Genomic DNA, 23,007 nt, shown 5'->3' on the forward strand with positions numbered 1-23,007 from the left:
CAGTGGTCTGTGCGGTCTCTGCGGACAGGATCTGGCGGGACAAAGCTTTGGGGCCCTCTTTTATTTTTCCCCACCACAACAGCTTGTGAAGGTCTAATGTTTTTACCTTTAAAATATAAGCAAAAGTTGTAAACATAGTCTCAGAGTAGTTTCATGCTATGTAAGTCAATGGGACTCCATTAGGTTGAATGCACCAGGATGTTTCCATATTTGCATATAGTTGCCATATGGCAACAAATGTATTTTAGCATATTACAAAAAACTTATAAAATCAAAACTGAATTTAATGTTAAAAAATTAAAGTTTACTTACCCCAGATACTGATTTAATTTTTTTATTTGATGAAAATTTTCCAAAATTCTGAATAAAAGGCTATCTTCAGGAGCCCCAGACAGTGATGTTTGCATGTCAATGTCCATGAGCAAAAAGGACTGGCAAACAGGATATCCTGGTCATGTGACCTCATAAATTGTATTTTCTTAAAAGTTAAAGCCCCCTTTTCACAACTAACTGTAAAAACATAGATTTTATATCACAGCTTTAAAAAAAAACTAAGATAAAGTAATTGTTGCCATATGGCAACGCTATGCAATAGAGGGTTAGGCAATTGTATGAGTTGTAAATGGCTGGCAACAACTTCATATCACAGTTAACTTAATATTGATTCTTACGTTTTTTTTAATAGCCTACTTACGTTTTATAAGAACTAATTTAAGTAGTCTACATAAATTATATAAAGTAAAATAATTACTCCTGCATTAATTTATTCAATTTAATAGTTTTAGGAGAAAAGGTCCGGTTATTAAAAAAAGGTCAAACGGTAAATCTGATTAAATAATTAATGATGACATTCTTTGATATTAACACACTCAATGTATTTAATTGGTCTACTTTAATGTCAACTAATTTTAATCAAATTTTTACAATGGGTTGTCTACAAAAAGTCCAAGGTTAAAGGCTAACGTTAGCTATCAAAATATTTTCGGGGAAAAAAAAGGCGAAGAAACATACATTAACGGCTCAAATTTTGTTACAAACTATCTTTACAAATATTAAATGGACTATTCATATTTTGGTGTATCGATGAGCTGTAAAGTAGTTTGATTAAAAAAGAAATCGAATGAAAATGATTCGCTAAATAAAATTGACGATACTCACGTTTCGGCTTAAGTTATTCACATGTTTATCCGATCCAATTTGATAGGAGGCGCTGTCTCGAAAAACGAGGGGTCTGAGAATGCGGGACTCTGGGTGCGGGACTGTAGCTGCGTAGTCAGAGGTGTAAAGTCCAAGTTCAGGCAACTTTGGATTAGAAACAGCAAATACTCCAAAGAGTTTTGCAATAAAATGTGCAATAAATAAATGTGAAATATGAATGTGTTTTTTGTTGATAGAGTTGTGTTGTGTGTCTGTTCTAACTTTCACTAAACCTTTGCAGTGAACTTTAGTGCAGTGACAATACATGTTTGGCTCTCTGTTAATATTGAAAAACATGATCAAAATCAACAAATAACTTACTGCTTTCACAATTGTGATTTCAGAGTCAGAAATGTTTCCAAAATCTTTTTGATCAGATAGAGAACATCACAAATCAAGTGCTCTCTGTGACTGTAAGTCTTCAAGAGAAAAATTATCAAATAATCAAATATTTGTCTTATTTGCTCTCTTGACATTTACTGTGACTTTATTTATCTGATCAATAAATTAGACTGTGACGGACATTTTGACTCAAGCCTTCAACACTTCAGTAGATATTTTAGAGTCATCATCATCATCATCTTCATCATCAGTCAGCCCAGCTGAACTAGCGTCCTATGGAAACCGTATCTTAAAAACCAGCGAGAAACTCATCTCTACATTGGTGAAGCCGACAGACACGAGTGACAATGTCAGTTTTACTCTTGCTGTTGTAGGTGAGTGGAGAAACTGATGATGAAACTGATATTATATATGATGTCAGGGAGTTTATAGACACTGTTAGACCTTACCAGGCTTTTTTACAGTAAAATACTGGCAACACTTTTTTTCTGATAATTGTACAATTCTTTACTGTAATCTACAGTATGCTACTGTAAAAATACCATGCACTAAATTAAAACTCGAGTTAACTAATGAAACCGACTGTCTTTAAATTGACCAACTGTTGTTTTAAATGTATTAACTAAATTTTTAATGCACTAATAATGTGAGCAAAGTATAACCATGAACTTTGAGACGACTAAAAATTTAATTTTAAACTAAATTTTAAATAAAGAGATTTACACTGGGTCAGCAACTACACAGTCACTGCATGTTAAATAAAGCAACATGCAGCAAATCTTAAAAGTTTCTAGATCTTCTCCTAGACTGAAGCACAGGCTCTACTCTTCTGCACAATGGTGACCCAAAAAAACTAAATTTTACAGTAAACTACTGGCAACAGTGTTGCCAGTATAAACCTGTTTTATTACTTACAGTTTATTACTGTTAAAATACATTCTGTGGGTGTGTCTTTTTATCTTACACTGTTAACCCTTTCAACCCCACAGGAAAATCCACACTACAAAGAGTAAAAGTAACATTGAGATAGTAGGCACGTTTCCATTACAGATTTGCGCAAAACTTTTGCGATTTTTTTAAAATATCGATAAAATCTTTTTCGAAATGATGTTATGCGACTACAGCGTCATTTTTCCCTCTAGCGATAAATCATTCCAAAAATCATGGCAACGGACGTTGGTAGGTTTATATATATCACAGCCACATACCGCACTAGACATTATTATTATTAATGGAAGGAAGCGTTATCCAAGCATTAATGGCAAGGAAAGACCCTCATACTGTGAGTGGCACATATGAGGTGTTTCTGGGTGTTTCTCACTCATTTCTGCTTCGAGGTCTTGATTGTGGCACCTCTATGAGGTTTAGAATCCATTATTTTTGTAATTCTTTTGTCTTTTATGAATTTAATAAAGAACTCTGTCTCGTATTCTGTCCAAACACACCGTGCCTTCTAAGTCAGGTGACTGTAAATGCGCAAAAACTGTTTCCATTGCAGTTTTGCGAAATATTCCTTTTTCGAATTGCCTGAAAAACCACCTCATGCGAGCGTAAAAACTTTTTTGCGATAAATTGGAATTTTTGCAAAATTGACGTGTTTCCATTAAGCGTATTTCCAATTCGCAATTTCTATTTGCGCAATTTGAAGGGTAAAGGAAATGCAGCTACTGTTGCAGTGAGATAATTAAGGGAATATGTAAGTGATTGTTGAGCATTAGTGATGAACACCTGCTGTTAACAAGCAGAATCACTGAAGGAAAGAGGAACACACAAACAGAATATAGAGAAACACAAGAAATACAACTGACTTCCAGCCATTACACATTATTACACTTATTATTAACCAGTATGACTTTATTTCTGTCATACATCTACAGAAGTTGTTATTGAGATGTTAACAAGCAGAATCACTAAAGGCAATAAAAACAAAAGAACTACAATTGAATTTCAGCCAGAGCCTTAGATGAAATCAACTCAAGATGAAATAATTAAATCTATCAAGACACACAGAGTCCTCCAATGATTATTTGTAGTAATGTTGTCATTTCTGTCTTCCTTAATTTTCTATTGCACTGTTAACCCTTGCTGTAAAAAAAGGCCAAATTCTGACAATATCATACCATTTTCCATTAAAACAGTAATATACCGTAGAGAACAGAAATAGCCTACAGGAATATACTGTAAATTAACAGTGCTCAAAGTCGACACTCAGAGGCTGTTTTCCCAATCACACCCTATACCCTCATTCACTATTCCCTGAACATTAGTTCACTAATATAGTCCCCTTGAATGTAAAGAAGTGAGTGAATTGAGAAACTGATGAACACCTGATAAGCAGAATCACTGAAGGACAGAGAAACAAGAACAGAAAAAAGAGAAACACAAGAACTACAACTGACTTCCAGCAACACTGTGTGTGAAACCAGTTTACAAACCAGTTTACGATTATTTCTTTCATACATGTACAAAAGTTCTTGTTGAGAATTAACAGAGATTTAGTTAATAATAAAGTTTGTTGTCACCATGATGGAGATCAGTATTTGCTTTAGTTGGTCTCTTGTCCCTTGACTACTTTCCATTCATTTCTCTCTGGCTGCTGTAAGAGTGAGTTTATAAAACACATTTGTTATGGCAAGAAAGAGCCAAGAGGAAGATGACCAGGTGTTTTTGGATTTTGTGATGATGTCACAATCATCCTGGACATGTCTGATTCTCTGATCTTTTCTCCATATAATATTTTAATTTATGGGTATTTCATACTTAGCATGTACCTGTCAATCTACAACATGAAATCAATATTTCTGTAATCAAGTTTTCTGAAGAATATCATAATCATATAGTGCTTTAAAACATTTTGAACTCCTAATTATCCTGGACACACACAGACATCAAACACCAGCACATGAATCTCAACAATGGTGACAATCAAAAGTTTCATGTCGCAATGCATGCTGGGTTCCAGGATAATATAAACTCCCAGCATGCACTGCTGCATGAATAAAAAAATATTGCCACCACTGTTGAGATTAATGTGCTAAATTGTGATATCTCTGTGTTTCTTTAAGACAGAGTAGTTCTGTTTGTCTGGTTATGCATGATGTGTTAAAAAAATGAGTCATTGTAATTTATTGCTGTAGTTTCACAGTAGTGCTAATGTAACACTTTTGATTGAGGATTAAACTCTGAATGAGTGAGAATGAATTTCCTTAGTGAATGAACAGGCATTATGATGATTTTGTCATCACAATCATTATAACTACAATCATTCATAAACTGTGTGTGTGTGTGCACAAGTGTGACTTGCACAAGCAGCTCAAGCAGCAACAAAAACACTAACGTTATAGCATCAACATCCCAACTAAAGCAAGCACTGATCTCTATAATGGTAACTTCAAACCAAACATTTTCAATTAAACATCTCAATAACAACTTCTGTAGATGTATGACAGAAATAAAGTCATACTGGTTAATAATAAGTGTAATAATGTGTAATGGCTGGAAGTCAGTTGTAGGTCTTGTGTTTCTCTATTTTCTGTTCTAACAGCAGGTGTTCATCACTAATGCTCAACAATCACTTACATATTCCCTTAATTATCTCACTGCAACACTGTCTCAGTGTTACTTTTACTCTTTGTAGTGTGGATTTCCCTGTGGGGTTGAAAGGGTTAACAGTGTAAGATAAAAAGTCACACCCACAAAATGTATTTTAACAGTAATAAACTGTAAGTTATTAAACAGGTTTATACTGGCAACACTGTTGCCAGTAGTTTGCTGTAAAATCTTGTTTTTGGGTCACCATTGTGCAGAAGAGTAGAGCCTGTGCTTCAGTCCAGGAGAAGATCTACAAACATTGATGATTTGCTGCATGTTGCTTTATTTAACAGGCGGTGACTGTGTAGTTGCTGATCCAGTGGAAATCTCTTTATTTACAAAAGTTTTGTTGTGGTTTCAAATGAAATAAATTCACAGTAACACTTTGCTCATGTTATTAATGCATTATAAATTTTAGTTAATACATTTAAATGACAGTTGGTCAATTTAAGGTAGTCGGTTTCTGTAAGTGAAATTAGTTAACTCGAGTTTTAGTGCATTTTTACAGTAACATACTGTAGATTACAGTAAAGAACTGTACAATTAACAGTAAATTACTGGCAACAGTGTTGCCAGTATTTTACTGTAAAAAAAACCCGGTAAGGTCTAACAGTGTGGGTAAGCTTTGGAAGTCAGGCTATAAAGCGGAAGGAGGTGGGCTCTTTGGCCAGCTTGTTCAATGCCATTATGTCACATTTAACTTTGTTCTCAGTTTGTAACTTTAGTTAGGAGCGGGGAGTCCCAGCTTGACTTTATTGTTGTCTTTCTTTTTCTTCTGTTGCTGAGTTCCCTGTCGCTCATGTTTGGTTACTTTTGTGAGTCGTTTGTATTGTAATTAGGGCTGGGAATCGATTACAATTAACTAATTAATTGCACAATTTGCTATAATCAATTGCAATTAATTGCATTTCCCCCAAGCTTGTAATCATCTATATTTAAACTTACACCTAATTAAATTAAACAAGACAGGAAAAAAAAAAGGAACAGAAAATAGCCCTATATTAAAATAATATTAAACATCAGTATATCGATATATTATTATTTTTTTTCAATAATCAATCAACATAATCAATTTAACAGATTTTTTTTTTATTTTTACTAATTATCAAAATAAAATATAATCCTACAAAGCTATTATTAGGCATATTTTCTGCCTTTTCAATAGCAGCCGCAACAGAAAATCATTAAAACGAGGTAACAAAAAGTGCTGCGTTAATTGTTTTTTTTTTTAATGCTTTAGACATTTCAAATGAATCGCAAAGATTAAAACGTTAATTCCAATACAAAAAGTATTGATTTATTTCAAAAAAAGAAAGAAAAAAATGTACTGACCCCAAATTACTGACCAGTAGTATATATTGTTGTTACAAAAGATTTCTATTTTTTTTTTTTAAATTGCTTATTTTTATTTTTATATTTTTACGTTTTATTCATCAAAGTATCCTAAAAAAGTATCACAGGTTATGACAAAATATTAAGCAACAGAACTGTTTCCAACTTTGATAATGAATCATCATATAAGAATGATTTCAAAGGATCATGTGATAGACTGGAGTAATGATCCTGAAAATTCAGCTTTGCATCACATAAATAAATGAACATTTAAAGTATAATAAATTGAAAAACAATTATTTTTCTGTATTTTTGATCAAATAAATGAAGGCTTGATGAGCAGAAGAAACTTCTTTCAAAAAACATTAAAAATAGTAATGTTTCCAAACTTTTGGCCTGTACTGTGTGTGTGAGTGTGTGTGTGTGTGTGTGTGTGTGTGTGTGTGTGTGTGTGTGTGTGTGTGTGTGTGTGTGTGTGTGTGTGTGTGTGTGTGTGTGTGTGTGTGTGTGTGTGTGTGTGTATCCAAGTAATACACATGTCCACTTTGAAACACAATGTTAATCCTGCCTCCTAGTAGGTTTAATTTAAGCCTCGAATTAGTCCTGGAGTAACTCTAGTCTTCCAGGAATCTCCAGGAAATCATCTTATTAAACTCTGGACTAAACTAAATCTAGGACTATTTAAAGCCTTGACTGAGAAAGCATATTTCTGTTAATCTGGTTTAAAGTGCAATTTTAGTCTAGGATTAAGTTTAATCTCTGTTCGGGAAACCACCCCTAAATGTTTATTTTTAGATTTAATTTGGCTGCTGTATCTGAGTTATAACAGCCAGATGAACAAAGAGAAAAGGTGATCAGGTGGTGTTGGTTATATTTTAACATAATCCTCATTAGACCTGAATCACTGATCTCATTTAGAGCCTAATCTCTGAATTAAATGTATATTGGTCATAACAGCATCACAGTGATTCTACAGAATAATATCCAGATTTTTCAATATTATCCAAATGATTTCTTAAAAGTTGTTCTAATATAAAAAATAAAACAATTATTTTTTGACAAAAAGAATATTACTAAGACAATTCAGATAATAATTTATTCATACTGCAATGCATGATGGGAGCATTGAATGAGTCTTGATTGGTGGCACCCAGAATGCACTGCAACATGCTTTATTATTGTCACCATTGTTGAGAAGAACATGCTGATTCTTGATGTCTGTGTGTCCAAATGAAATCCTATTGATCAGAACAACTTTTAAGAATTTTTTTGGATTATATTGAAAATAGTATACTGTAGAGTCACAGTCTGCTGTAATCAACAAGGTAAACCTAACTCTCCAAATGAGTTTTGTAATTCAGGTCAAATAATGATTATGTCAAAACATAACCAACACCACCTGATCTGTTTTTCTTGTTGTTCATCTGGCAGTTATAACTCAGATACAACAGCCAAACAAAATCTAATGTTCTTAGTTTAAGGCTCAAGAGGCCAACTAAAGCCAACACTGATCACCATAATGATAACTTTTAAAAAAAGAGACTTTCTCCTTCAGTGATTCTGCTTGTTAACATCAGGTGTCTTCAATAATGCTCAATCATCACTCAATCAATCACTAAATTATCTCATTAACTTTAACACTCTTGAGTCTGGAGCCAAATAAACTCCAAGGAGAGTTCATGTAAAGGTCCCCTACTATGTCCCTTTTCACAAGATGTAAAATAAGTCTCTGATGTCCCCACAGTGTGTATGTGAAGTTTTAGCTCAAAATACCCAACAGATCATTTTTTTACAGTATGTTTAAATTGTCATTTTTTGGGGCTCAGAAAAACACGCTGTTTTAGTGTGTGCCCTTTAAATGCAAATAAGCTGCTGCTGCTGGACGGCACAGGGGGCGGAGCTTCATGAGCTCGCGCTCAGTCTCTCAGGACAATTTAATCTCACGGAATGATGATAATATCAGAAACTCTCAGTAACGGTGTTCATTTCGACCCGGAGTTGGACAATAATGCCTACAGAGTCAGAGTGCTGTATAGAGATGGAACAGGTATAGTTTAGTAGTTTAATTACGGTTATAACGCATTTGTCATTTGCTTGTATCCATTATTAATAGCCTACAAGTCTGCTGTTTCGGACCAGGTCCAAATGATGATCAAACATATAGCAGCTACTGATGAGTTTAATAAAGTTTATTGTACATAACACAAAAGATGAAGCGTCAGTTTTACTTCAGAAAATCACCGTAAGAACTGAGTAAACACAGTAAGTTATAAGAAGTGCGCAAGTACATAAACAAATTTCGGTAGAGTTGAGGGAGCATTTTCTTTAAAAACAAAATAATTCCACCTCGTCTTCAGCGGCTGCCTCAGATTTCGGGAGTAAATAGAGAGAGCTATGTGGATTAATATATCCAGCCACACAACACCTACAACACTTGGGAGACATTCTCGTCAGTGCAGCAGCTGTGAACTCGATCAGGGTGGGTCTAAGTTGAAACGGCAGTGTCTGTCAACACTCGTGGGTGGGGCCTGTGCTTAGTGACGTCACTAAAACAGCATTCTGAAAACAGGTCGTTGGGAGACACTGCTGATGATTTATGGGGATTAATAAAAAAGGAGTGAGTGGACTTTTATCACTATTGGCTGGTTGTGTACACACACTGCCAACACACTTTTATGTCCAAACAGCATGCAAAATTTATTAATTTTGCATAATAGGGGACCTTTAACACTGGAGATTTTGCTGTGTGAGTTCATGGGTGGAAGAAACATATGGCAGGACTTTTACTTTCTGACCCCTGGACTTTCCACCTCTGCCCTTGACTCCTAGACATTTACATTAGGGACTGTAACAGTATGGTCAAATAATGCACTACTATTTTTCCTTAAGAAAAGTGGTCATTTGTTATTAATAGATTTTATTCATTATCAATATTTTGTTGCAAAAGAGCAGGTATTCTGATTTTTGATTTTTAAATAGATTGTAGGAACTTTTTTCTTAAGACACCCACATCAATCAAGAATCAGTATGTGAATTTTAACAATGGTATAACATTCATGGTTTCCAGCATGCATTGGCATGAAGCATGTCACCATTGTTGAGATTCATATGCTGATCCTTGATGTCTGTGGGTTTCTTAAGGAAAGAGTTTCTGCATTATACATACATATAATGTCAGGTTTGCATCGTCTCTCTTTATTCCAGAGCATTTGATGTTTTGGATTTATTGTCTTTGAACTGATAATGAAGTTGGCATGATACATTTACCTGGCATAATAAATTGTTACATTTGATTTTATTCAGACTGACTCTGAAATTGATTTCCCAAGTAGATTAAATGGATTTGTATGTTACCGCAAGTTTTGCATCAGATTAGTGATGACTAATATTTGGTACTGTTTCAAGTGTACTTGGTTTGCAAAGACAAGAAGTGAATTTCCGTTTAGGGCAGCAAACATGCTGCTTGACCAACCTAAATATGGGTGTGTCTTACCTCTTTTTTAATTTAATGTTACTTGTGTAAACGTGAATGTGACCAATCTCAGGTATATAGCAATTACTTCTGTTTGGTGACCAAAACTGATGAGCTTGTGATCGTGAGACCCGCGTTAAACTGAAGATGTGAGGACCTCTGAGCGACATAGTTTCGTATTCTGGAACAGGTAAAATATACTTAAAGGGTTAAAAAGAATAATCAAACATTTGCTCACTTTTAATGATGCTAAGATATCATTAAAACCTTTTCATTTTTGGAGTCAGATGAAATAACGAGGTAATATGAGAAAATGTATTTAATTTAATCTTGTTGTGTTGCGTAAAAGGAAAGGCAGTAACGCACAGAGACCTTCACCCGTCTTTGCAAAAACTCCCATTTGGACTGTTACAAAAGCAAAACCAGTTGGGAACTGAAGCACTTGAGTACTTTAGTATACAGTGTACTGAAATATCTATCTTGCATTTACATTTAAACACTTAGAATGAACTGAAAGCAAACCTGAAGGGTTCAAACTACATAAGAGATTAAACCCAAACACTTTAATTGTTTGTATTTTGTGCAAATTTAATTATTTAATTGGACTTTTAAAAAAGCAAATAAATTAATATATCACATAACTGCTTGTTTGTTTGTTTGTTTTTTAATCAGAGGTCGAAGTCTTCATGGTTGGACCACTGGTCAGCTTAGATCAAATCCCACGACTTACCACGACAAAATCTTCTGTAGACATTGATCTCATTGGGATCGCCAATACCAACAGTAAAAGTATGTGAAATGTTTTAGTTTGATTAAATTAACAAAAACTTAGAAAGAGTAGTCATAAGGCACAAAACCACATTTAATGTCATTTTTGAGTTTTTACAGCAAAATCCCCAGTGTTAAATTAACACTGGTCAGTGATTATATAATCCACACTTAGAGTGTTATGAGTAACACTGAAGCAGTGTTGAAGTTAATGTGATAATTAAGTGATTAATTGAGTGATTGAGCATTATTCTAGACACCTGATGTTAACAAGTAGAACCACTAAAAATCACTAATTTGAAGTTACCATTATGGTGATCGGTGTTTGCTTTAGTTGGGCTCTTGACCCTTACATTTTAACTTTAGATTTAGTTTGGCTGTTGTAACTGAATTATAACTACAAGATGAAGTAAGAGAAAATGTGATCTGATGGTGTTGGTTATGTTCAAACATAATCAATTTTTGACCTGAATTACATTTACTTTATTGATAAGATCAGCACTGGCCTTGTACAATATAATAATTTTAGCATTTCCAATATAATCCAAAGGATTTTTCAAGTTAATCTGACACAAAAAAAATAATAACTTAAAAAAACTTACGTTACGGCACACCAAGACATCAAGTATCAGCTTATGAATTTCAGCAATAGTGATAAACAGCATATTCAGATAAACAGATCAACTCCGAATATTAGAAAACAAGCGACTAAAAAGTCACATAAAAACAGCAGAAATTAAATAAAATAGTGATAATAAAGGAAATTAACAAGACAATTAACCTCATTATTTATTCATGCAGCAATGAATGATGGGAGCCATAAATGAGTTTTGATTGGTGGCACCCAGAATGCACTGCAACATGCGTTATAATTGTCACCATTGTTGAGATTCACAGGCTGATTATTGATGTCAAAGTGCCTAAATGAAAAACTAGAAAAATAAAGAAACATTTGGTTTCAGTACAACTTTAAGAGATTCTTTGGATTACATTGAAAATGATAAAAATATATGAATTATGCAAGAACAGTGCTGTTATAATCAAAGTAAACCCAACTCAGGCTCTAAATGAGCTCAGCGACTCAGGTCAAAAATTGTTAAAACACAACCAACACCATCAGATCACTTTTTCTCTTTGTTCATCTGGCTGTTATAACTCAGTTGCAGCAGCCAAACTAAATCTAAAGTGAATAATGTAAGGGTCAAGAGCCCAACTAAAGCACACACGAATCACCATAATGATGACTCACAATTTGTGATTTTCTCCTTCAGTGATTCTGCTTGTTAACATCAGATGTCTTCAATAATGCTCAATCATCACTCAATCAATCACTTAATGAGCTCATTAACTTCAACACCGCTTCAGTGTTACTTATAAAGGCGGGCATACACTGTGCAATGTCTGTGTGATTTCAGCAAGGTACCTACTCACACTGAACGAGTAGATCACATGCGATGTAAAGCCAAAGCTCAGTATTTATGTGCTCACACTCTACGGTCAAATCATCGAGCTGCGACTTCACTGCTCACACTATACATGTGAAATATGCACGAATCAGCGCGATATACCCTCGTGCTGGGTTGCGCGTATATAGATGATATCATGTATCCAGAGATATTGTCAAAACAAGCATCAGCTATCAATATCAAGATGATTTAGCATTTCCAATTTATGTATTAAATTATTATTAGTATTATTGTATTATGAATATGATTATTATTATTAGGGAAAGCCTAGGCTTCTTTTATTAACAAACGACGCACGACAAAGCTGAAAATCGTCCCGACCCGAAAAAGTGTCGCACAAGTCAGAATTCAGCTCAAAATCGGACGGTGTAACACTCTGAGAGTGTGGATTTTATAAACACTGAGCAGTGTTAATTTAACACTGGGGATTTTGCTGTATTGTTATTAGGGCTGGGCGATTTAAATCGCGATATTGTCATGCGCATCTCGTCAGTAAAGCCGGTTCCTTGATTATTAGTAAATCAGCATCACCTGCTTTCAGATGGAGCGGCATTTAGTGCTGATGAGATAATTAAGTGATTAATTTAGTGATGCTTGAGCATTATTGAAGACACCTGATGTTAACAAGCAGAATCACTGAAGGAGAAAATCACAAATTGTAAGTTACCATTAAGGTGATGGGTGTTTGCTTTAGTTGGGCTCTAGACCATTATATGTTTACTTTAATATTTACAGTTGTTTGTCTGCTGTTATTGATTTATAACAGTTAAATGAACAAAGTAAAATGTGGTCTTATAGTGTTGGTTATGTTATATTTAATAAACATTGTTCTGATCAAAAGATATTCAGACAAATTCAATTAAAACACAGACATCAATAATCAGCCTGTGAATCTCAACAATGGTGACAATAATAAAACATATTGCAGTGGCTGCCACCAATCACAACTCATTAATGGCTCCCATCATGCATTGCGGTATGAATAAATTATGATCTGAATTGTCTATGTAATTGACTTTTCCTAATTGAATATTCTGCTCGTCACCATTGTTGAGATGCATAGGCTGAATCTTGACATCTGTGTGTGCCTAAAAGAATGATTTTTTTTTAAACAACTTTAAAGAAATCCTTTATATTATATCAAAAATTCTGGGCATTTATGCAGATTCACAGCTATGCTGTAACCAACAACATAAATCAAAGTCAGAAAGAAGGATCTTAATGAGTTCAGTGATCAAGTTCAAATGATGATTGTCATAATATAACCAACACCATCAGATCACTTTTTTCTTTGTTCAACTGGCGATTATAAGCCAGATACAACAGCCAAACAAAATCTAAAGTTAATAATATATGGGTCAAGAGTCCAACTAAAGCAACCATTGATCGTCATAACGGTGGCTTACAATTTGAGATTTTCTCCTTCAGTGATTCTGCTTGTTAACATCAGGTGTCTTCAATAATGTTCAATCATCACTAAAATAATCACTTAATTATCTCATTAACTTCAAAACACTTCTGTTTAACTATGCATTTAATGAATGAGCACTGTGCCACTGTTCGTCCGAATGTTTGTACTGTACTGTATTTTATTTTTTTAACTGTTTTAATTATTCTTATTTCTTTTTATTATTTAAATTATTCTTCTTTCTTTTTATTATTTTAATTTCTTCTATGTAAAGCACTTTGAATTGCCACTGTGTATGAAATGTGCTATATAAATAAACTTGCCTTGCCTTGCCTTGCCTTGCCTAACTTAAACACTCTTGAGTGTGGACTCATACACTCCCAGGAGTGTTAATTTAACACAGGAGTGTTTGCTGTGTACAAAGAGCCGTAGTTAACTGACAAGCTGAGCCATATCGCATTAAATATCGCTGGCGATACGTCCGCGATATTGATGTGATTTGGCTCAGCTTGTCAGTTAACTACGGCTCTTTGTAGTAAATGCCGCTCCATCTGAAAGCAGGTGATGGCGATTTACTACTAATCAAGGAACCGGCTTTACTGACGAGATGCGCATAACAATATCGCGATTTAAATCACCCAGCCCTAATTGTTATTGTTTTAGTCAGAGGTTGCCAAAGAGTAAAAGTCCTGCCATATGTTTATTCCACCCATGAACTCAGTCAGCTGATTTCACTAATTAGTTCTCTCTCCTGCTGAATTAGCAAATCCAGGTGATTTGAATAAAATACTGAGGAGGACTTTTACTTTCTGAATTTGGACTTTACACCTCTGCATAGCAATGCCACATGTCAGCCAAGAGCAAAGAAATAAACCAGAACTGGACATTATCGTAGCCAAACAATCTGTGTATATTAAATGTAGAGTAATTTCAGCCACAGTCTCAGATGAAATCAACTGAAGAGAAAAGAAGACTTTAAATCTGTGAAGATCTCAGCAGAGGAGGATTAAACAACTCCACAAATAGCATTACCAGCTTCACTTATTACTAACCAGACTGACTTTATTTCTGTCAGATTTCTACAAAAGTTTTATTGAGAATTAACAGAGGTTTAACTCTGTTTCATTTGAAGTCGCCATAACAGTGATTAGTGTTTCCATTAGTTGGGCTCTTAACTCTTATTATATATTTTATCTTTTTTGGCTGCTACACAGCAAAAACTCCAGTGTTAAATTAACACTCCTGGGAGTGTATATGAGTCCACACTCAAGAGTGTAAAGTGTTAAAATATGAGTGTTAAATTAACACTCAAGAGTGTTAAAGTTAATGAGATAATTAAGTGATTAATTGAGTGATGATTGATCATTATTGAAGACACCTGATGTTAACAAGCAGAATCACTGAAGGAGAAAATCACAAATTGTAAGTTACCATTATGGCGATCAGTGTTTGCTTTAGTTGGGCTCTTGACCCTTATATGTTTACTTTAAATTTTGTTTGGCTGTTGTATCTGAGTTATAACTGACAGATGAACAAAGGAAAAAAGTGATCTGATGGTGTTGGTTATATTATGACAATCATCATTTGAACTTGATCACTGAACTCGTTAAGACCCTTATTTCTGACGTAGATTTATGTTGTTGATCACATAATAACTGTGATTCTGCATAAATATCCAGAATTGTAGATATAATACAAAGGATTTCTTAAAAGTTGTTTAAAAAAAAAAATCTTTCTTTTAGGCGCACACAGACGTCAAGGTTCAGTCTATGCATCTCAACAATGGTGACGAGCAGAATATTCAATTAGGAAAGGTAAATTACATAGACAATTCAGATCATAATTTATTCATACCGCAATGCATGATGGGAGCCATTAATGAGTTGTGATTGGTGGCAGCCACTGCAACATGCTTTATTATTGTCACCATTGTTGAGATTCACAGGCTGATTATTGATGTCTGTGTTTCTAAATAAATTCATTTGAAAGTCTTTTGATCAGAACAATGTTTATTAAATATTTTGGATTATATGAAAAATACTGATAATCATATGTAGAATCACAAAGCTTCTGTAGTTACCAAGTTAAACCAATAAGTTTTTCAGATCACAACATGATTATGTCAAAACATAACCAACAACATCAGATCACATTGTCTCTTTGTTCATCTGACTGTTATAAATCAATAACAGCAGACAAGCAAAATTTAAAGTAAACATATAAGGGTCAAGAGCCCAACTAAAACAAACACTAATCTCCATAATGGTAACTTACAATTTGAGATTTCCTCCTTCAGTGATTCTGCTTGTTAACATCAGGCGTCTTCAATAATGATCAATCATCACTCAATTAATCACTTAATTATCTCATTAACTTTAACACTCTTGAGTGTTAATTTAACACTCATATTTTAACACTTTACACTCTTGAGTGTGGACTCATATACACTCCCAGGAGTGTTAATTTAACACTGGAGTTTTTGCTGTGTATGACAGTGTGCTTGTCAAACACATTTGCAGCAGAAAAGAAAGCTAAAGTGAAATGAGACTGGGTGATGATGGTTACCTGTTGATGGTTTTATAATCATCATTAAACAGACTGATGCACTGAGGTTTTATAATCTAACAATTATGTTGTTACACTAATATATTCATGTCACAAAACCCTGTGTTACTGCAGCATGAGATCCAGCAATATAACAATCAGTTTAAATCTTTAAACAAACATGAAATTAAAATTTTGTCTTGTGTTGACACACACAGATATCAACAATCAGCGACAATCACACATATTTAGATAAACAGATCAATTCAGAACATCACTGAAAAGCTTTTCATTCACAAAAAAACAATAAAAGCAAATATTTAGAATTAAACAACATTATAGGACAATTCAGCTGCATAATTTATTCATGTTGCAATGCATGCTGGGAGTTTTGTACTATGCTGGTACCCAGCATGCATTGCAGCAAGGTACTTTTGACTTTTGACCATTTTTGAGATTCATACGCTGATTGTTGATGTCTGTGTGTGTCATATTAAACTGACTTTTTCTTGCACATGTTTCTTAAAGTCTTCTAACTTATTGTTATAGTACACAGTAAATTCTCCAGTGTTAAATCAACACTGCTCAGAGCACATATGGTCCCACTCTACAGAGTGTTAAAATTAACACTGAAGCAGTGTTGAAGTTAATGAGATAATTAAGTGATTAATTAAGTGATGATTGGCCATTAGTAGTGACACCTGATGTTAATAAGCAGAATCATTGAAGGAAAGAGAAACAAGAACAGAAAAAAGTGAAACACAAGAACTACAACTGACTTCGAGTCATTACACATTGTTGCACTTATTATTACCAGTTTGACTTTATTTCTGTCATTCTTCGAAAAAAATGTTCTTGAGATTCAACAGAAGTTTAGACGGTAATGTTTTATGGAAGTTTTCTTTTCAAGTTACCATTATGGTGGTCAGTGTTCTCTTTAGTTGGCCTCTTGACTCTTTTCATTTTGTTAATATTAATTTTTCTCTGACTGTTCCAACATTGTGTTTATAAAGCACATTTGTTACTGCAAGAGAAAACATGACCTGCTCACAATATGCTTTGATGATAATGACATTATCATCATGAAGTGTCCTGATTCACTGATGTAATTAGTCTAAATCTTTGACTATATTCTTGATGTTTTGTTTTAGTATTAGTGATTGTAGCTCCTCTGAGATTCTACAGTTTGAGATCCAACAGCAATATGAAAAATTTTGAAAATACTTTGTGCAAATAAGTTATTGTGTTTAAACACACAGACATCAAGAATCAGCATATGAATCTCAACAATGGTGACAATAAACAAACTAGTGACAAACAGATCAACTCTGAACATCACAAAACAAGCTACTAAAGTCAGAACAAAACAATAGCAAAATAAAAGCAAACAATGAAAATTACAGGACAATTCAGCAGCATAATTTATTCATGCTGCAATGCATGATGTCAGCCATTGATGCGTTCTGATTGGTGGCTCCCATCATGCACTGCAACATTAAGCATTTGTTTGATTGTCACCATTGTTGAGATTCATATGTAGATTCTTGATGTCTGTGTGTGATTTTGAAACTTTCAGATCATTAAAAAATTGCTTGAAGTAACTACTGTAGTGAAAAATTAATTAAACATGTGGATAATCAGTTTATAATGATGGGTGCTATCATTGAATCAGGCCACTAGTAATTTCATCATCAAATCATAACCAGGTCTGCATTTTCAAAAGCATCTTAAGCCTAACTTGATCTCAGACCAACTGCAACAAATGGTCTGTACAATCAAATTAGGCTTGCAATGTTTTCAGGAAACACAGCCAAAGTCATAGTTTCTCTTGCTACAACACATATGCTCTATAAGCACAGAGTTGGAGCAGCCAGAGAAATACTAATGTTCAATAGGAAAGAGTACAGAGCCCAACTAAAGCAACCACTGACCACCATAATGGTGACATGAAACGAAACATTCCATAAAACATTACCATCTAAATTTCTGTTAAATCTATATAAGACCGTGTGTAGATGTATGACAGAAATAAAGTCAAACTGGTAAAATAATAAGTGCAATAATGGCTCGAAGTCAGTAGTTCTTGTGTTTCTCTTTTTTCTGTTCTTGTTTCTCTTTCCTTCAGTGAGTCTGCTTGTTATCATCAGGTGTCACCACTAATCAATATTATGGCCAATCATCACTTAATTAATCACTTAATTATCTCATTTACTTCAACACTGCTTCAGTGTTAATTTTAACACTCTGTAGAGTGGGACCATATGTGCTCTGAGCAGTGTTGATTTAACACTGGGGTTTTTACTGTGTATTGCTGGATCTCATGCTGCAGTAACACAGGGTTTGTGTTGTAAAAATAATATTAATGTGACAACATTATTGTTAGATTAAAATACCTCAGTGAATCAGGCTATTTCATGATGATTATAAAGCCATCAACAGGTAACCATCATCACCTGATCTCATTTCACTTTAGCTTTCTTTGCTGCTGTAAATGTGTTTGACAAGCACACTGTCATAGCAGCCAAAAAAGATAAAAGATATACTACGAGTTAAGAGCCCAACTAATGGAAACACTAATCACTGTTATGGTGACTTCAAATGAAACACATAGAGTTAAACCTCTGTTAATTCTCAATAAAAACTTTTGTAGACGTCTGACAGAAATAAAGTCAGTCTGGTTAGTAATAAGTGAAGCTGGTAATGCTGTTTGTGGAGTTGTTTAATCCTCCTCTGCTGAGATCTTCACAGATTTAATGTCTTCTTTTCTCTTCAGTTGATTTCATCTGAGGCTGTGGCTGAAATTACTCCATATTTAATATACACAGATTTTGTGGCTATGATAATGTCCAGTTCTAGTTTATTTCTTTACTCTTGGCTGACATGTGGCATTGCTATGCAGAGGTGGAAAGTCCAGGTTCAGAAAGTAAAAGTCCTCCTCAGTATTTTGTTCCAATCACCTGGATTTGCTATTTCAGACAGGAGAGAGAACTAATTAGTGAAATCAGCTGACTGAGTTCATGGGTGGAAAAAACACATGGCAGGACTTTTACTCTTTGGTCCCTGGATTACCCACCTCTGGTTTTTGTATTGTAATATTATATTTATTGATCAAAGTATCTCTGTGATTCTACAGCATGAGATCCAGCAATGTTTCAATATTAGTGTGTATTAAGTACAATCAGTTATTTTGAAGGATATTGAAATTATACAGTGCATAAAACATTTTGAACTCCTGTATTATGTAAGTTATGTAAATAGTTTTGTATGTAAGCTTCTGTTTCTGTCACACAGGATCAGCTGCTGTGGCTTTCATGAGTTATAACATAATGGAGAATCTACTGAAGCCCGACTTCTTCAACACATCAAATGACACGATTAAAACCATGATGTCCACTGTGATCTCAGCTACTCTTCCCAAAACCACCAACACTAAACTCACCAAACCAGTCAACTTCACCCTCAAACACATCAGAGTGAGAGACTGACATGTGTTTTTGTCCAACCTGAGAACTGATGAACATCTGAAAACATCTAATATTCAGTGTTGTTATATTTTCTGCATGTTCTTTCTTCTTTTTGCATGAGTTTGACCCCAACGGTTCCCTGTCCTGTGTGTACTGGAATATCAGCGAGTGGATTGTAGATGGTTGTTCTGTTTTAGAGACCAACAGCAGCTACACTGTGTGTTCCTGTGTTCATCTGTCCACATTCGCTCTCATCATGCAAACCAGCCATCCACCAGAGGTACGAGAACATTTATAGTGAGCATTGAGGAACAGCACAGATTTGCCACTCATGTACTCTGACATTTTTTCTCAGAGCGACTCACTGATGGAGCTGTTGAATTTGGTGTGTGTGATCGTGGGGCTGGTGTTCTTCAGTTTGGCCCTGTTGACCTTTGCCCTTTGTCAGTGGAGTCCTGGAGTGAATAATGTAGCTCGAATCAACCTCTGCATCAGTCTTCTGTTGGCTCACCTTCTGTTCCTGCTCACACAACAGTTCCTGAGCCTCATACGCCCTCATCAGGTGAGAATGATGAAGAAGCCCTACAGCTCAGCACAGTCTCACTGAGAATCATCATAACCGTCTCTCATGATCTCCAGGTGTTGTGTGCCTTGATATCAGGTGTGCTGCACTTCCTCTTTCTCTCCGGCTTTGTGTGGATGTTCATTGAAGCTGTGCTGCTCTTCATCTGTGTGAAGAACCTATCACAGATCAGCTCCAAAAAGAGGGAGGTGCTTAGCAGTGGATTCCTGTGTGTGATTGGATATACGGTTGCTCTGGTTGTGGTGGCCGTGTCTGTCGGGCTGCTTCCTGAAGGATACGGCAGCAAAGAGTGAGTTGTTGTTATTGTTGCTGTTTTGTTGTTTAAAGTCAATTTGATTATAAGCAAACAAGGCAGCTCTGGGCTTTTGTGCCATTCCTGCCATCTGATAAAATAACATTTTCTACAAACACTGTACAAAACACACACACACACACACACACACACACACGCACACGCACACGCACACGCACAAAGAAGTAAACACCAGAAATCTTATTTTTGACAAATTAATTCAGTTCTTATATTGTGTTTTCCACTAACCAGCTGCTGGATTAAAATTGATAAAGGTTTTATCTGGAGTTTTTTGTGTCATACTAACAGTAAGCACATTTCTTATTTGTTATTATTTAATTCATATTAAAGAGAAAACAAGGTGGTTAATTATTCTTTACTACTTTTTAGTTAAACATGATTCTCTTCATCAACATCATCATCAGTCTGATCTCAACTCTCAAAAATCTGAACGCTGAAGTTTCACAGATGAAACAAACCAAGTAACAAACATTCAGATTTGAACACTCCATGGAAGACAAAAAAAGTCAATAAAGACACATTAACTCTTTCTCTGCAGGATTATGGTATTTAAAACACTGGCTCAGTTTGTGGTTCTTGGTTGCTCCTGGATTCAGGCTTTCTTCACTAATGGCAGGAAGGAGCTGGAGATCCTCTTCCTGATCTTGAACTCCCAGCAGGGAACCTTCATCTTCCTGGTCTATTGTGTCCTCAATGATGAGGTCAGACATCACTCAATTTACCACTATTTCATTCAAAACTGAATTGAATGAAATAATATTACAGTTGTTTTCATGGAGCCCTGTTCTTACTTTGGCAATCCTTGTCTTTTATAGAGAAATGTCAGAGGCAGTTGTTAAAAAAAAGTCCCCCTGTAGTCAATAATTTTTTCCCTCCAAACTTATTTAAACATTTTTTGAAATTCTTCATGCCTTAAAACAGTGTTTCCCAACCCTCCTCCTGAAGGACCCCCAACACTGCACGTTTTCTTTAGCCATTTCTCAATACCAAGTACGCAAAGTTCGGACTTGAGTCCTAGGTAGTTTGGACTTGACAAGTTCGACTCAGGAGAACGAACTCCCGAGGACAGGAGGACAGGAGGACGCAAGTCCGATAATTCTGCAAATGGAACAGCGGCGTACTTGATAGCGTCACTCAGCTCGCTCTGGCTACTCCGGTTATCTCTTTATGTATATCTAGGCTACAAATAAAACAAAATATGTTATAAACCACCACTCTGCCTCTTTTCATTTTCATTTAAAAAAATCTTAAACATAATGGCCACACAAATGTGGTTCAGGCAACGCAATTGATTCACTGCATATTTATAACAACACGAAATATAAAGCACAACCCTGACTCTTTTTGTTTTCATTTTAAAAGTATGATAAATAAAAAACATTATAATATTGATCATTAAAACTAACATTTAGCAAAAAGAGACAGGGTTGTGTCATTTTATTTTATTATATATGTACATACAGTGAAGAGAATGTAGGCAACATGTATAATAAAATATTTTATGTTTTAAATATATAAAATAAAATGACATAACCTTTTTTGTTAAATGTCCGTTTTAATGATCAATAATAGCCATTATAAAAGTATAAGTAGCCTAAAAGGTATAAGAAGCTATACAATAATAAAGCAAACAATTCAGTCAAACATAAGTCAGCTCTCTAGGCTACAACGTGAAGTTAAATAGACTAAATAAAGCTATGAAACTTCACTTTGCCCTCAGCTTAACGTTTTGCCGGGGAACAAATTATAGATTAATGAGACAAATAAAATAAATAAATAAATAAATCGTCCGTTAGATATACACAAGACGATTTATATCTCATGTTAAACCACTAGACTGGAGACATCCGAGCCAGCGGCAAACGCAGCTGCACTAACCGAGGAAAGGCTGTTCTCGGCGGAGTACATGAGCGGCGAGCGTCCGACTGCCTGGTTCTCACAACTCCGAAAACGTCAGATCAAATTTTCAAATAGGCGCTATCTTTATAAATAAACCAAAGGTTTGAGCTTTAAACAACTACATTCTCACCTAAAAAACTACATTTCGTGACACAATTAAAGCAGTATTTTTAAATTACGTGGGGTTTCTCCTCTGCTATTGACGCTTGCTGGTTCGTGTGAGATGCATTCTGGGATACCTGGCTGTCTCAAGTCCGCACAAGTCACCTCTCAATGCATCCTCGGTAAAAGAGGCGGATCAAGAGCACATCCGGGGATTTGAACTGGACTTGGCTAGATGTGAACTTTGAATTGGAACAGTACTTGGGCAGCGACTGATGACGTTTCACAAGTCCACAAGAACACAAGTACAGACAAGAACGCATATTGAGAAACGGCTTTTGTCTCCCTAATCAAACACACCTGATTCAGCTCATCAGCTCATTAGAAGAAACTCAAGGACAGGGATGGGCAAATGCTGTCCTGGAGGGCCACTGTCCTGCAGAGTTTAGCTCAAACCCTGATAAACTCTCCTGTCTGTAGCTTTTTAGTAATCCTGAAGACATTGATTAGCTGGTTCAGGTGTGTT

General features: G+C 35.1%; 1 pseudogene across 1 annotated transcript in view; it reads left to right on the plus strand.

Moving 5' to 3' along the window:
- Nucleotides 1–1,179: 1,179 nt before the first annotated feature.
- The window catches only part of LOC308687920 (adhesion G protein-coupled receptor E3-like), a 35,675-nt pseudogene continuing 13,847 nt past the window's right edge, over nt 1,180–23,007 (plus strand). The window contains exons 1-11 of the transcript in view: nt 1,180–1,251; nt 1,709–1,913; nt 10,607–10,723; nt 19,412–19,593; nt 19,706–19,864; nt 19,940–20,146; nt 20,224–20,456; nt 20,712–20,767; nt 20,850–20,941; nt 21,019–21,181; nt 22,317–22,432. The product of the transcript in view is annotated as an adhesion G protein-coupled receptor E3-like (transcript). The remainder of the gene's footprint in view (nt 1,252–1,708; nt 1,914–10,606; nt 10,724–19,411; nt 19,594–19,705; nt 19,865–19,939; nt 20,147–20,223; nt 20,457–20,711; nt 20,768–20,849; nt 20,942–21,018; nt 21,182–22,316; nt 22,433–23,007) is intronic.

Source organism: Scardinius erythrophthalmus, assembly GCF_964197995.2.
Source record: "Scardinius erythrophthalmus genome assembly, chromosome: 3".
Classification (NCBI taxonomy): Eukaryota; Metazoa; Chordata; class Actinopteri; order Cypriniformes; family Leuciscidae; genus Scardinius; species Scardinius erythrophthalmus.